This window comes from Triticum urartu, chromosome 2 (genome assembly GCF_003073215.2).
Source record: "Triticum urartu cultivar G1812 chromosome 2, Tu2.1, whole genome shotgun sequence".
Lineage (NCBI taxonomy): Eukaryota > Viridiplantae > Streptophyta > Magnoliopsida > Poales > Poaceae > Triticum > Triticum urartu.
Genome location: NC_053023.1, coordinates 500,605,267 through 500,619,854, shown reverse-complemented (window position 1 = coordinate 500,619,854; position 14,588 = coordinate 500,605,267).

Sequence of the window (14,588 nt, the reverse complement as noted above, 5' to 3'; positions counted from 1 at the left end):
TAGGAGCAAAAATCAGTTTTTGAAAGCTGTTAAGAGATATGGTCTTGCTACAAAAAGAAGCATCAGATTTGTGAAGTCTGAGGAGAATAGGGTTAGATCCAAATGTGCATGGCCTGGCTGTCCATGGCTTGTATATGGAGCAAAAACAAGCAGGTGATCAAGGTTTCAAATAATAACATATGAGGAAGAGCATCACTGTGCACAAAACAGAGAAAACATGCTTGTTTCTGCAAAGGTCATAGCAGAAAAATATGAGCATTGCATTCTGGCCAATCCTATGTGGAAGATTGATAGTATTAAAGCCACTATACTGCAAGATATGTTTGTTGATGTATCCACTTCCAAGTGTAAGGCAACAAAAAAGATTGTTATGGATAAGCTTTTGTCTGGTATGAAGAGTGAGTACACAAAATATTTGACTGCCAGCTAGAGTTGCTTAGGAGTAAACCTGGAAGTATAGTAGTTGTTTGCTTGGACCCAACAGAAATGAAAGTGAATGTTTTCCAGCAGCTCTATGTTTGCTACAATGCTTTGAAGCAAGGGTTTAAAGCTGGGTGCAGGAAGGTGATAGGGCTAGATGGGTGCTTTTTCAAAGGAGCATGCCAGGGTGAATTACTTGCTGCAATTGCTAGGGATGCAAACAACCAAATGTACCCCGCAGCTTGGCCAGTTGTTGAAAAGGAGACTACAGAAACATGGAAATGGTTCATTGGGTTGCTAATTAAGGATTTAGATATAAATGATCAAGGAGCTAGGTGGGTTTTCATATCTGACGAGCAAAAGGTAAACATTGTTGTTGTATGCTTTGTTATTTGTTGCTCCTGCAATTGTTATATTTGTTGTTGTTGCAACTATTATATTTGTTATGTGCTGCAAAATTGTTATATTTGTTGTTGTATGCTATGTTATTTGTTAGGATAGGGGTTGTTGACATGGTTAGGGTAGGGGTTGTGACAAGGTTAGGGTAGGGGTTGTCGACAAGGTTAGGGTAGGGGTTGTCGACACGGTTAGGGTAGGGCTTGTGACAGGGTTAAGGTAGGGCTTGTGACAGGGTTAGGGTAGCGGTTGTGACAAGGTTAGGGTAGGGGTTGTCGACATGGTTAGGGTAGGGGTTGTCGACAAGGTTAGTGTAGGGGCTGTCGACACGGTTAGGGTAGGGGTTGTCGACAAGGTTAGTGTAGGGGTTGTTGACACGGTTAGTGTAGGGGTTGCCTTTTATTAATTAAAACATGCTAACTATTAATTCAAAATTGCTTCTGTTAATTCATATATGCCTTTTATTAATTCAAACTTGCTACTGTTAATTCAAACATGCCTTTTATTAATTCAAACATGCTTTGTATTAATTCAAACTTGCTCCTGTTAATTCAACCATGCCTTTTATTAATTCAAACTTGCTTCTGTTAATTCAACCATGCCTTTTATTAATTCAAACTTGCTTCTGTTAATTCAACCATGCCTTTTATTAATTCAAACTTGATTCTGTTAATTCAAACTTGCTTGTATTAATGCAAAACTGCCTTTTGTAGGGATCAATTAATAGCATGATGGATTACTTGCTTAGGGCACAACATAGGATGTGTGCTAGGCACATTTATGCCAATTGGAGAAAGAAGCATAGAGATCATGAACTACAGAAAAGGTTCTGGGCAATTGCCAAGTCTTCTAACAGAGAGGATTTCAACTATAACAAGGCCAAGCTTGCTCAAACAATACTAGGAAAACGGCTATAGCTAATATAGGCATTAATGGCGCACCATGTATGTGGTGCGCCACTGCTATATAGCAGTGGCGCACCTGATACAGGTATGCCATTAATGTCCACATTACTAATGGCGCACCTAGTCTGTGGTGCGCCATTACTAGTTTTGAAAAATAAAATAAAAAAACATGTTAGTAGTGGCGCACCAATGGATAGTGCGCCATTACTAGTTAAAACTAGTAATGGCGCACCACATGATACGTCTCCAACGTATCTATAATTTTTGATTGCTCCATGCTATATTATCTACTGTTTTGGACATTATTGGGCTTTATTATCCATTTTTATATTATTTTTGGGACTAACCTATTAACCGGAGGCCCAGCCCAGAATTGTTGTTTTTCACCTGTTTTAGGGTTTCGAAGAAAAGGAGTATCAAACGGAGTCCAAACGGAATGAAACCTTCGGAAACATGATTTTCTCATCAGATAAGATCCAGGAGACTTGGACCCTCCGTCAAGAAAGCCACGAGGTGGTCACGAGGGTGGAGGGTGCGCCCCCGAGGGCGCGCCCCCTGCCTCGTGGGCCCCTCAAAGCTCCACCGAGGTACTTCTTCCTCCTATATATATCCACGTACCGCCAAACGATCAGATACGGAGCCAAAAACCTAATTCCACCGCCGCAACTTTCTGTATCCACAAGATCCCATCTTGGGGGCTGTTCCGGAGCTCCGCCGAAGGGGGCATCGATCACGGAGGGCTTCTACATCATCATCCAAGCCCCTCCGATGAAGTGTGAGTAGTTTATTTCAGACCTATGGGTCCATAGTTAGTAGCTAGATGGCTTCTTCTCTCTTTTTGGATCTCAATACAATATTCTCCTCCTCTCTCGTGGAGATCTATTCGATGTAATCTTCTTTTTGTGGTGTGTTTGTTGAGACCGACAAATTGTGGGTTTATGATCAAGTCTATCTATGAATAATATTTGAATCTTCTCTGAATTATTTTATGTATGATTGGTTATCTTTGCAAGTCTCTTCGAATTATTAGTTTGGTTTGGCCTACTAGATTGGTTGTTCTTGCCATGGGAGAAGTGCTTAGCTTTGGGTTCGATCTTGCGGTGTCCTTTCCCAATGACAGAAGGGGCAGCAAGGCACGTATTGTATCGTTGCCATCGAGGATAACAAGATGGGTTTTTTTTATCATATTGCATGAAACTATCCCTCTACATCATGTCATCTTGCTTAAGGCGTTACTCTGTTTTTAACTTAATACTCTAGATGCATGCTGGATAGCGGTCGATGAGTGGAGTAATAGTAGTAGATGCAGGCAGGAGTCGGTCTATTTGTCTCGGACGTGATGCCTATATACATGATCATACCTAGATACTCTCATAACTATGCTCAATTCTGTCAATTGATCAACAGTAATTTGTTCACCCACCGTAGAATACTTATGCTCTTGAGAGAAGCCACTAGTGAAACCTATGGCCCCCGGCTCTCTTTCTCATCATATCAATCTCCATCACTTTATTATTGCTTTGCTTTTTTACTTTGCCTTTTACTTTTCACTTTGCATCTCTATACCAAAAATACTAAAAATATTATTTATCATCTCTATCAAATCTCACTTTCGTAAGTGACCGTGAAGGGATTGACAACCCCTAAGCGCGTTGGTTGCGTTGAGCTATTGTTTTTGTGTAGGTACGAGGGACTCGTGCGTAGCCTCCTACTAGATTGATACCTTGGTTCTCAAAAACTGAGGGAAATACTTACGCTACTTTGCTGCATCATCCTCTCCTCTTCGGGGAAATCCAACGCAGTGCTCAAGAGGTAGCAAGAAGAATTTCTAGCGCCGTTGCCGGGGAGTCTGCGCAAAAGTCAACATACCAAGTACCCATCACAATCCCTATCTCCCGCATTACATTATTTGCCATTTGCCTCTCGTTTTCCTCTCCCCCCAATTCACCCTTGTTGTTTTATTCGCCCTCTCTCTCTCTATCCTCCCTCTCTTTCTCTATTTGCCTCCTTTTGCTCGCTTGCCTTTTTGTTTGCTTGTGTGTTAGTTTTCTTGTTTGTCGTGATGGCTCAAGATAATACTAAATTGTGTGACTTCACCAATACCAACAACAATGATTTCCTTAGCACTCCGATTGCTCCTCTTACCGATGCTGAATCTTGTGAAATTAATACTGCTTTGCTGAATCTTGTCATGAAAGATCCGTTCTCCGGCCTTCCTAGTGAAGATGCCGCTACCCATCTAAATAGCTTCATTGATTTGTGTGACATGCAAAAGAAGAAAGATGTCGATAATGATATTGTTAAATTGAAGTTATTTCCTTTTTCGCTTAGAGATCGTGCTAAAGCTTGGTTTTCATCTTTGCCTAAAAATAGTATTGATTCATGGAACAAGTGCAAAGATGCTTTTATCTCTAAGTATTTTCCTCCCGCTAAGATCATCTCTCTTAGAAACAATATTATGAATTTTAAGCAACTTGATCATGAACATGTTGCACAAGCTTGGGAGAGAATGAAATTAATGATATGTAATTGCCCTACTCATGGTTTAAATTTGTGGATGATTATACAAAAAATTTATGCTGGATTGAATTTTGCTTCTAGAAATCTTTTAGATTCGGCCGCGGGAGGCACTTTTATGTAAATCACTTTAGGATAAGCTACTAAACTCCTAGATAATATTATGGTTAATTATTCTCAATGGCATACTGAAATATCTACTAAAAAGGTGCATGCGATAGAAGAAATTAATGTTTTGAGTGGAAAGATGGATGAACTTATGAAATTATTTGCTAATAAGAGTGTTTCTTCTAATCCTAATGATGTGCCCTTATCTACTTTGATTGAGAATAATAATGAATCTATGGATGTGAATTTTGTTGGTAGGAACAATTTTGGTAACAACGTGTATAGAGGAAATTTCAATCCTAGGCCTTATCCTAGTAATCCCTCTAACAATTATGGTAATTCCTACAACAATTCTTATGGAAATTATAATAAGATGCCCTCTGATTTTGAATCTAATATTAAAGAATTTATTTCTTCACAAAAGAATTTTAATGCTATGATTGAAGAAAAATTGCTTAAGATTGATGATTTGGCTAGGAACGTTGATAGAATTGCTCTTGATGTTGATTATTTGAAACTTAGATCTATTCCACCTAAGCATGATATCAATGAGTCTCTCAAAGCCATGAGAATTTCCATTGACGAGTGCAAAGAAAGAACCGCTAGGATGCGTGCTAAGAAAGATGCCTTTATAAAAGTGTGTTCTTCTAGTTCCTATGAAAATAATGATGAAGATCTAAAAGTTATTGATGTGTCCCCTATTAAATCTTTGTTTTGCAATATGAATCTTGATAATGATGGGACTGAATATGATCCACCTTTACCTAGAAGGCGTTCCAAGAATTCTGAATTTTTTGATCTTGATGCTAAATTTGATAAAAGTGGGATTGAAGAAATTAAAACCCTAGATGATGCTAAACCCACTATATTGGATTTCAAGGAATTTAACTATGAAAATTTGTCTTTGATTGATTGTATTTCCTTGTTGCAATCCGTGCTAAATTCTCCTCACGCTTATAGTCAAAATAAAGCGTTTACAACATATCGTTGATGCCTTGATGCAATCTTATGAAGAAAAACTTGAGTTGAAAGTTTCTATCCCTAGAAAACTTTATGATGAGTGGGAACCTACTATTAAAATTAAGATTAAAGATTATGAGTTTTATGCTTTGTGTGATTTGGGTGCTAGTGTCTCTACTATTCCCAAAACTTTGTGTGATTTGCTAGATTTCCGTGATTTTGATGATTGCTCTCTAAACTTGCATCTTGCGGATTCCACTATTAAGAAACCTATGGGAATAATTAATGATGTTCTTATTGTTGCAAATAGGAATTATGTGCCCGTCGATTTTATCGTTCTTGATATAGATTGCAATCCTTCTTGCCCTATTATTCTCGGTAGACCTTTCCTTAGAACGGTTGGTGCAATTATTGATATGAAGGAAGGGAATATTAGATTCCAATTTCCATTAAAAAGGGCATGGAACACTTCCCTAGAAATAAAATAAAATTACCATATGAATCTATCATGAGAGCCACTTATGGATTGCCTACCAAAGATGGCAATACCTAGATCTATTCTTGCTTGTTATGCCTAGCTAGGGGCGTTAAACGATAGCGCTTGTTGGGAGGCAACCCAATTTTATTTTTACTCCTTGCTTTTTTCTCATGTTTAGTAATAAATAATTTATCTAGCCTCTGTTTTGGTTGTGTTTTTTGTGTTTAATTAGTGTTTGTGCCAAGTAGAACCGTTGGGAAGACTTGGGGAAAGTCTTGTTGAACTTGCTGTAAAAAATAGAAACTTTAGCGCTCACGAGAACTGCCATAATTTTTATTTTGAGAGTGCTATTTAGTTAATTATTTTTGCAGATGATTAATAGATAAATTCCTCACGTCCAGCAATTTATTTTAGAATTTTTGGGGTTCCAGATCTTGCACTAGCTACAGATTACTATAGACAGTTCTGTTTTTGACAGATTCTGTTTTTCGTGTGTTGTTTGCTTATTTTAATGAATCTATGACTAGTAAAATAGTTTATGAACCATATAGAAGTTGGAATACGGTAGGTTTAACATACATATAAATAAATAATGAGTTCATTATAGTACCTTGAAGTGGTCTTTTGTTTTCTTTCGCTAACGGAGCTCACGAGATTTTCTACTTTAAGTTTTGTGTTGTGAAGTTTTCAAGTTTTGGGTAAAGATTTGATGGATTATGGAACAAGGAGTGGCAAGAGCCTAAGCTTGGGGATGCCCATGGCACCCCCAAGATAATCTAAGGACACCTAAAAGCCAAAGCTTGGGGATGCCCCGGAAGGCATCCCCTCTTTCGTCTACTTCTATCGGTAACTTTACTTGGAGCTATATTTTTATTCACCACATGATATGTGTTTTGCTTGGACCGTCTTTTATGATTTGAGTCTTTGCTTATTAGTTTACCACAATCATCCTTGCTGTACACACCTTTTGAGAGAGTCATACATAATTTGGAATTTGATAGAATAATCTATGTGCTTTACTTATATCTTTTGAGTTATATAATTTTGCTCTAGTGCTTCAGTTATATCTTTTAGAGCACGGTGGTGGATTTTTTTATAGAAACTATTGATCTCCAATGCTTCACTTAGATTATTTTGAGAGTCTTAATATCATGGTAATTTGCTTAATAATAAATATGCTTGGTATTCAAGATTTGTAAAACCTTCTTTTGAGTGCGTTGAATACTAAGAAAAAATTGATGCTTGATAATTGTTTTGAGATATGAGGATGGTGATATTAGAGTCATGCTAGTTGAGTAGTTGTGAATTTGAGAAATGCTTGTGTTAAAGTTTGTGATTCCCGTAGCATGCACGTATGGTGAACCGTTATGTGATGAAGTCGGAGCATGATTTATTTATTGATTGTCTTCCTTATGAGTGGCGGTCAGGGACGAGCGATGGTCTTTTCCTACCAATCTATCCCCCTAGGAGCATGCGCGTAATACTTTGCTTTGATAACTTCTAGATTTTTGCAATAAGTATATGAGTTCTTCATGACTAATGTTGAGTCCATGGATTATACGCACTTTCCTTCCTTCCACCATTGCTAGCCTCTCTAATACCGCACACTTTTCGCTGGTATCATACACCTACCAAATACCTTCCTCAAAACAGCCACCATACCTACCTATCATGGAATTTTCCATAGCCATTCCGAGATATATTGCCATGCAACTTTCCACCGTTCCGTTCATTATGACACGCTCCATCATTGTCATATTGCTAGCATGATCATGTAGTTGACATCGTATTTGTGGAAAAGCCACCGTTCATAATTCTTTCATACATGTCACTCTTGATTCATTGCATATCCCGGTACACCACCGGGGGCATTCATATAGAGTCATATTTTGTTCTAAGTATTGAGTTGTAATTGTTGAGTTGTAAGAAAAATAAAAAGTGTGATGATCATCATTTTAGAGCATTGTCCCAAGTGAGGAAAGGATGATGGAGACTATGATTCCCCCACAAGTCGGGATGAGACTCCGGACGAAAAAAAAGAGGCCATAAAAAAGGAGAAGGCCCCAAAAAATGAGAGAAAAAGAGAGAAGGGACAATGTTACTATCCTTTTACCACACTTGTGCTTCAAAGTAGCACCATGATCTTCATGATAGAGAGTCTCTTGTTCTGTCACTTTCATATACTAGTGGGAATTTTTCATTATAGAACTTGGCTTGTATATTCCAATGATGGGCTTCCTCAAAATGCCCTAGGTCTTCGTGAGCAAGTGAGTTGGATGCACACCCACTTAGTTTCTTTTGTTGAGCTTTCATATACTTATAGCTCTAGTGCATCCGTTGCATGGCAATCCCTACTCACTCACATTGATATCTATTGATGGGCATCTCCATAGCCCGTTGATACACCTAGTTGATGTGAGACTATCTTCTCCCTTTTTGTCTTCTCCACAACCACCATTCTATTCCACATATAGTGCTATATCCATGGCTCACGCTCATGTATTGTGTGAAGATCGAAAAAGTTTTGAAAATGTCAAAAGTATGAAACAATTGCTTGGCTTGTCATCGGGGTTGTGCATGATTTAAATACTTTGTGTGGTGAAGATAGAGCATAGCCAGACTATATGATTTTGTAGGGATAGCTTTCTTTGGCCATGTTATTTTGAGAAGACATAATTGCTTTGTTAGTATGCTTGAAGCATTATCATTTTTATGTCAATATGAACTTTTGTCTTGAATCTTTTGAATCTGAATATTCATACCACAATTAAGAAGATTTACATTGAAATTATGCCAAGTAGCACTCCGCATCAAAAATTCTGTTTTTATCATTTACCTACTCGAGGACGAGCAGGAATTAAGCTTGGGGATGCTTGATACGCCTCCAACATATCTATAAATTTTGATTGATCCATGCTATATTATCTACTGTTTTGGACATTATTGGGCTTTATTATCCACTTTTATATTATTTTTGGGACTAACCTATTAACCGGAGGCCCAACCCAGAATTGATGTTTTTTGCCTGTTTTAGGGTTTCGAAGAAAAGGAATATCAAACGGAGTCCAAACGGGATGAAACCTTTGGAAACGTGATTTTCTCATTAGATAAGATCCAGGAGACTTGGACCCTCCGTCAAGAAAGCCACGAGCCGGTCAAGAGGGTGGAGGGTGCGCCCCCCTGCCTCGTGGGCCCCTCGAAGCTCCACCGACGTACTTCTTCCTCCTATATATATCTATGTACCCCCAAACGATCAGATACGGAGCCAAAAACCTAATTCCACCGCCGCAACTTTCTGTATCCACGAGATCCCATCTTGGGGCCTGTTCCGAAGCTCCGCCGGAGGGGGCATCGATCACGGAGGGCTTCTACATCATCATCCAAGCCCCTCCGATGAAGTGTGAGTAGTTTATTTCAGACCTACGGGTCCATAGTTAGTAGCTAGATGGCTTCTTCTCTCTTTTTGGATCTCAATACAATGTTCTCCCCCTCTCTCGTGGAGATCTATTAGATGTAATATTCTCTTTGCGGTGTGTTTGTTGAGACCGATGAATTGTGGGTTTATGATCAAGTCTATCTATGAATAATATTTGAATCTTCTCTGAATTCTTTTATGTATGATTGGTTATCTTTGCAAGTCTCTTCGAATTATCAGTTTGGTTTGGCCTACTAGATTGGTTGTTCTTGCCATGGGAGAAGTGCTTAGCTTTGGGTTCGATCTTACGGTGTCCTTTCCCAGTGATAGAAGGGGCAGCAAGGCACATATTGTATCGTTGCCATCAAGGATAACAAGATGGTTTTTTTTATCATATTGCATGAAACTATCCCTCTACATCATGTCATCTTGCTTAAGGCGTTACTCTGTTTTTAACTTAATACTCTAGATGCATGTTGGATAGCGGTCGATGAGTGGAGTAATAGTAGTAGATGCAGGCAGGAGTCGGTCTATTTGTCTTGGACGTGATGCCTATATACATGATCATACATAGATATTCTCATAACTATGCTCAATTCTGTCAATTGCTCAACAGTAATTTGTTCACCCACCATAGAATACTTATGCTCTTGAGAGAAGCCACTAGTGAAACGTATGGCCCCCGGGTCTCTTTCTCATCATATCAATCTCCATCACTTTATTATTGCTTTGCTTTTACTTTGCCTTTTACTTTTCACTTTGCATCTCTATACCAAAAATATTATTTATCATCTCTATCAGATCTCACTTTCGCAAGTGACCGTGAAGGGATTGACAACCCCTAAGCGCGTTGGTTGCGTTGAGCTATTGTTTTTGTGTAGGTACGAGGGACTCGTGCGTAGCCTCCTACTGGATTAATACCTTGGTTCTCAAAAACTGAGGGAAATACTTACACCACTTTGCTGCATCATCCTCTCCTCTTCAGGGAAATCCAATGCAGTGCTCAAGAGGTAGCACCACACACCAGGTGCGCCATTAGTAACCCTGGTTACTAATGGCGCATTCTTAGGTGGTGCGCCATTGGCAACCTGGGAGCAGCTAGATATTTTGGACAGCCACCTACCACACTCACTTTCCCCACTTCATTCTCTCAACTCTACCAAGCTTGGTCTCGGCTGCCTCCTCCTCCTCACCTCATTTGCACCATAGATTCACCCAAATTAAGTGGTTAAATTTCCTTTTTTGATAGGTAAGTAAGGGGAAAGCTTTCTTTATGTTCTAGATCAACTTTTTTCTCCCTCCAACAACGTACACACTTTTTATGGCCTAGATCTACGTATGTTTGTGGTGTTGCATATGTTTGTGTTTGCAGGTACCGATATTTGAAATGCGATAGTTGCCAATATTTTGCCGGAATGTTGATTCATTTCCGTTTCGGCGAGAATTTGGCACTATGCATTCTTTTTGGTCCTATTTTTAGGCAAAGTCATGCCAAATTTTTTTGGTTGTAAAATATCGTTTTGCTCTACCCCGTAGGCGACCATGGTCCGCACGATGACCGAAGGCATCGTGAATAGGGTTTTGAGCTCTGCGAAGGCCGAGATGCTTCAAAAGAACGAGACGGAGATAAGATGTTCGTGTCGAAGATGCAAGCTGAAGAGCCTTATGGACCCGGATTCCGTACAGGTGCGGGACCACCTGCTCTTGCGTGGTTTCATGGATGGCTATCGGTGGCAAGGTGATGAAGATGATTATGAATTCGTCCATGGGGGCCGGGCAAGAAATGAGGAAGGGCAGCAAGACAACCGCGGCGAGGGCGGGCGAGAAGACGAAGAATCTCTAGGACATGATCACGAAGTAGATGCAGTACACAGTCATCATGTAGAAGATGTTGGACACGATGATGAGGAAGATCAAGACGAAGGGCATGATCATGAAGATGCCGGAGCAGACGACGATGGACCATCAATGGGCTGGGTGCAGGACCCTCATATTCAAGAGCTGCTTCTCAAGCAGATGAGTAACGCAAGAGCTGCCGCCTGAGAGAAAGCCAAGCTGTATCAACTGGAGATAGACGCGGTTACTCCATTGTATGAAGGATGCAGGCCCAAGGATACCCGCCTGAAAGTAACGCTCATGGCTCTGGAGATGAAGGTAAAACACAAAATGACTGATGCATGCTTCGACGAGAACATGTCATTCTGGCACAAACGTCTTCCCGAGGGGAACAAGTGCCCGACCAATTTTGAGGAGGCGAAGAAAATCATGTTTCCTCTAGATTTACCGCACGTGAAATACCATGTCTGCATGAACAATTGCATCATTTATCGGGACGAGCACGCGGAGTCTACCATATGTCCGGTGTGCGGCGTCACTCGATACAGGAAGAGGAAGAAAGCTCCTCGAAAAGTGGTGTGGTACTTTCCGATCACTCCTCGTCTGCAGCGGTATTTTGCGGACCCTAAGTTAGAAAAGCTCCTACGTTGGCACGCGGATAGGGAGGTGAAGAAGCGAGAAGATGACGGAAATGATCCGGAGATAAATAAAAAGACAAGATGCTGAGTCACCCTAAGGATGCGAGCCAGTGGCAAGCGTTGAACTTCGAACACCCAGAATTTGGGGACGATCCAAGGAACATCGTGCTGGGCGCGAGCACCGATGGAGTCAATCCGTTTGGCAGCCAGAGAAGCACACATAGCACCTGGCCTGTGTTTGTGTGGATGTACAACCTTCCCCCCTGGTTGTGCATGAAGAAGAAGTACATTCACATGAGCATGCCAATTGAAGGGCTGAAACAACCAGGGAACAACATCAATCTGTATCTGGGGCTGCTGAAAAAGGAGCTAGACACGCTGTGGAAAACGCCAGCCAATACGTGGGACGCCGCAGAGAAAGAATATTTCCCTATGAGAGCCGCACTACTCACGACAGTGCACGGCTATCTCGGTTACGGATATGTCGCGAGGTAGGTGGTCCACATATTTTGTGCATGCGTCAGGTGCATGGATGACACAACGTATCGCCAGCTAGATAGAGATCTCGGGTCTTCGAAAACCGTGTTCATGGGACATCGAAGGTGGCTTTGCGACGATGACTCATGGAGAAAACGCAAGGATTTGTTCGATGGTGAAACCGAACCCCGAAGACGCCCGCGTATGAGGAGCGGCGAGGAAATAGACGAGCTGTTGAAAAATTGGAAAGGTTGCCCACCGCCGGGAAAGAAGCGAAAGGCGCCAGAGCAGGGAAAGAAGCGAAAGGTGCAAGAGCCGCTGCTAAAGGTATGGAAAACGAGGTCTGTTTTCTGGGATTTACCGTACTGAAGATCCTCAGTGTGCCTCACAGCCTTGATGTCATGCATATCATGAAGAACGTGTGCGAGAGTCTGCTTGGTACCCTGCTCAACATGCCAGAGAGGACCAAAGATGGGCCGAAAGCAAGGGCAGACTTGAAATCAATGGGCATCAGGGAGGAGCTTCACGCAAATGATGATGATTACGATGATGATGAGGCGAAGGTCACAGAAAGTCGTCGCAAAGACAAAAAGGCCAAGAAGATCGGAAATGACTGTCCTCCCGCGTGTTCATTCTAAGTCTGGAGGAGATCGAGCAGTTTTTCACCTGCCTCGTAGGAGTAAAACTTCCTTACGGTTACGCAGGGAAGATAAGCAGATACCTAGACTCAGCGAAGCAGAAGTTCAACGGGATGAAGTCTCACGGCTGTCACGTGCTGATGACACAGATACTTCCAGTTGCAATCCGTGGGATCATGGATGCGCACGTCCATGAAATGCTATTTGGCCTATGCAACTTTTTCGACGTCATCTCTTGGAAGTCGGTTGGCGTGAGGCAACTCAGAAGGCTACAGGAAGAGATCGTGGTGATACTATGCAAGCTTGAGATGTACTTCCTGCCCGCATTCTTCGATGTTATGGTGCATCTGCTGGTCCATATCGTGGAGGATATCATCCAACTCGGGCCGACGTTCCTGCACAGCATGATGCCGTTCGAAAGTATGAATGGTGTCATCAAAGGATACGTTCACAACATGTCACGTCCAGAGGGAAGCATAGCCAGGGGCTTTCTGACCGAAGAGTGCATCTCCTACTGCACGAATTATCTAGGCATCGATAACCCCGTTGGTCTGCCCGTCAACAGGCACCTCGACAGGCTCGCTGGATGGGGTCACCGCGAGGGGCGCCGCGAAATGCATGTCGACTTCGAGGGTCGACTCGCCAACTTTGAAAGAGTAAACCTAGTCGCGCTACAACACATAGACGTGGTCGATCCTTGGGTGGTAGAGCACAAAACCTTTATTGAGAAGACATACAATGACCGAGGCCAACAGAGGACGGACGAAGATATAATCAAAGAGCACAACTCATGTTTCACGTGTTGGTTCAAGGAGAAGCTTCTGTCATACCCTTTACATGAGGATTCTTCCGCGGAAGAAAAACTCATATTCGCCTTATCACAGGGCGCCGAGCACAACCCGATGACCTATGAGGCGTACGATATCAATGACTACACATTCTACACCGAGGACAAGGACATGAAGAGCGATGGTTATCAGAACTCCGGGGTAACGATGGAATCCTATGCCGGTAACGACAAGGACAGATACTACAGAAGGATCGAGGAGATTTGGGAGCTGAGCTACGCTGGAGAGAAGGTCCTGATGTTTCATGCCAGATGGGCCAAAAGCGTCCTAAAAGAAGACCGGTATTTCACCACCATGGTTATACCCGAAGCCAAATCCAAGATCGCGGGCTCAAACGTCACCGCGAAAAATGAGCCATGGGTACTGGCTTCCCAAGTGGACCAATGCTTCTTCATTACCGACCCGTCAAAGCCCAATCGTGTTGTCATGAGGAGAGCTAAAAGGAAGATCATCGGAATGGATGGAGTCACCAATGAGCAAGACTTCGACAAGTACAGCGACCCGAAGATGGAACATGACGACGACGATGAAGTACCATACACCACAAGAAGAAGCAGGACCACCCTACCTAAAGGACGTCCGTTCAAGAGAAGAACTCCATTTGCGAAAAATAAGGGCAAGAAGATTGTGAAAAGATAGCTAAGATTGAATCACGACATGTCGACCGCGTGTGTGTGTGTCAGTGGCAAGCTCAATTATTACATGCAACTAAATTATTACATTTCTCGATTGTATTTCGACATATGGAAATGGCATTTCTTCTGTTCTAGTCCTCTATCCAGTAACCTCTTTTGTTCAAAACAGTGGGGATTAATGTTTTCTTTTGGTATTTTAATTGTTTTTATTTATGTTTATTCTGGTAAAATAAAAAAAGTTAGTAATGGCGCACCAGGAGAAGGTGCGCCATTGCTATCAAGGTATTTATGGCGCACCCCTAGGAGGTGCGCCATTG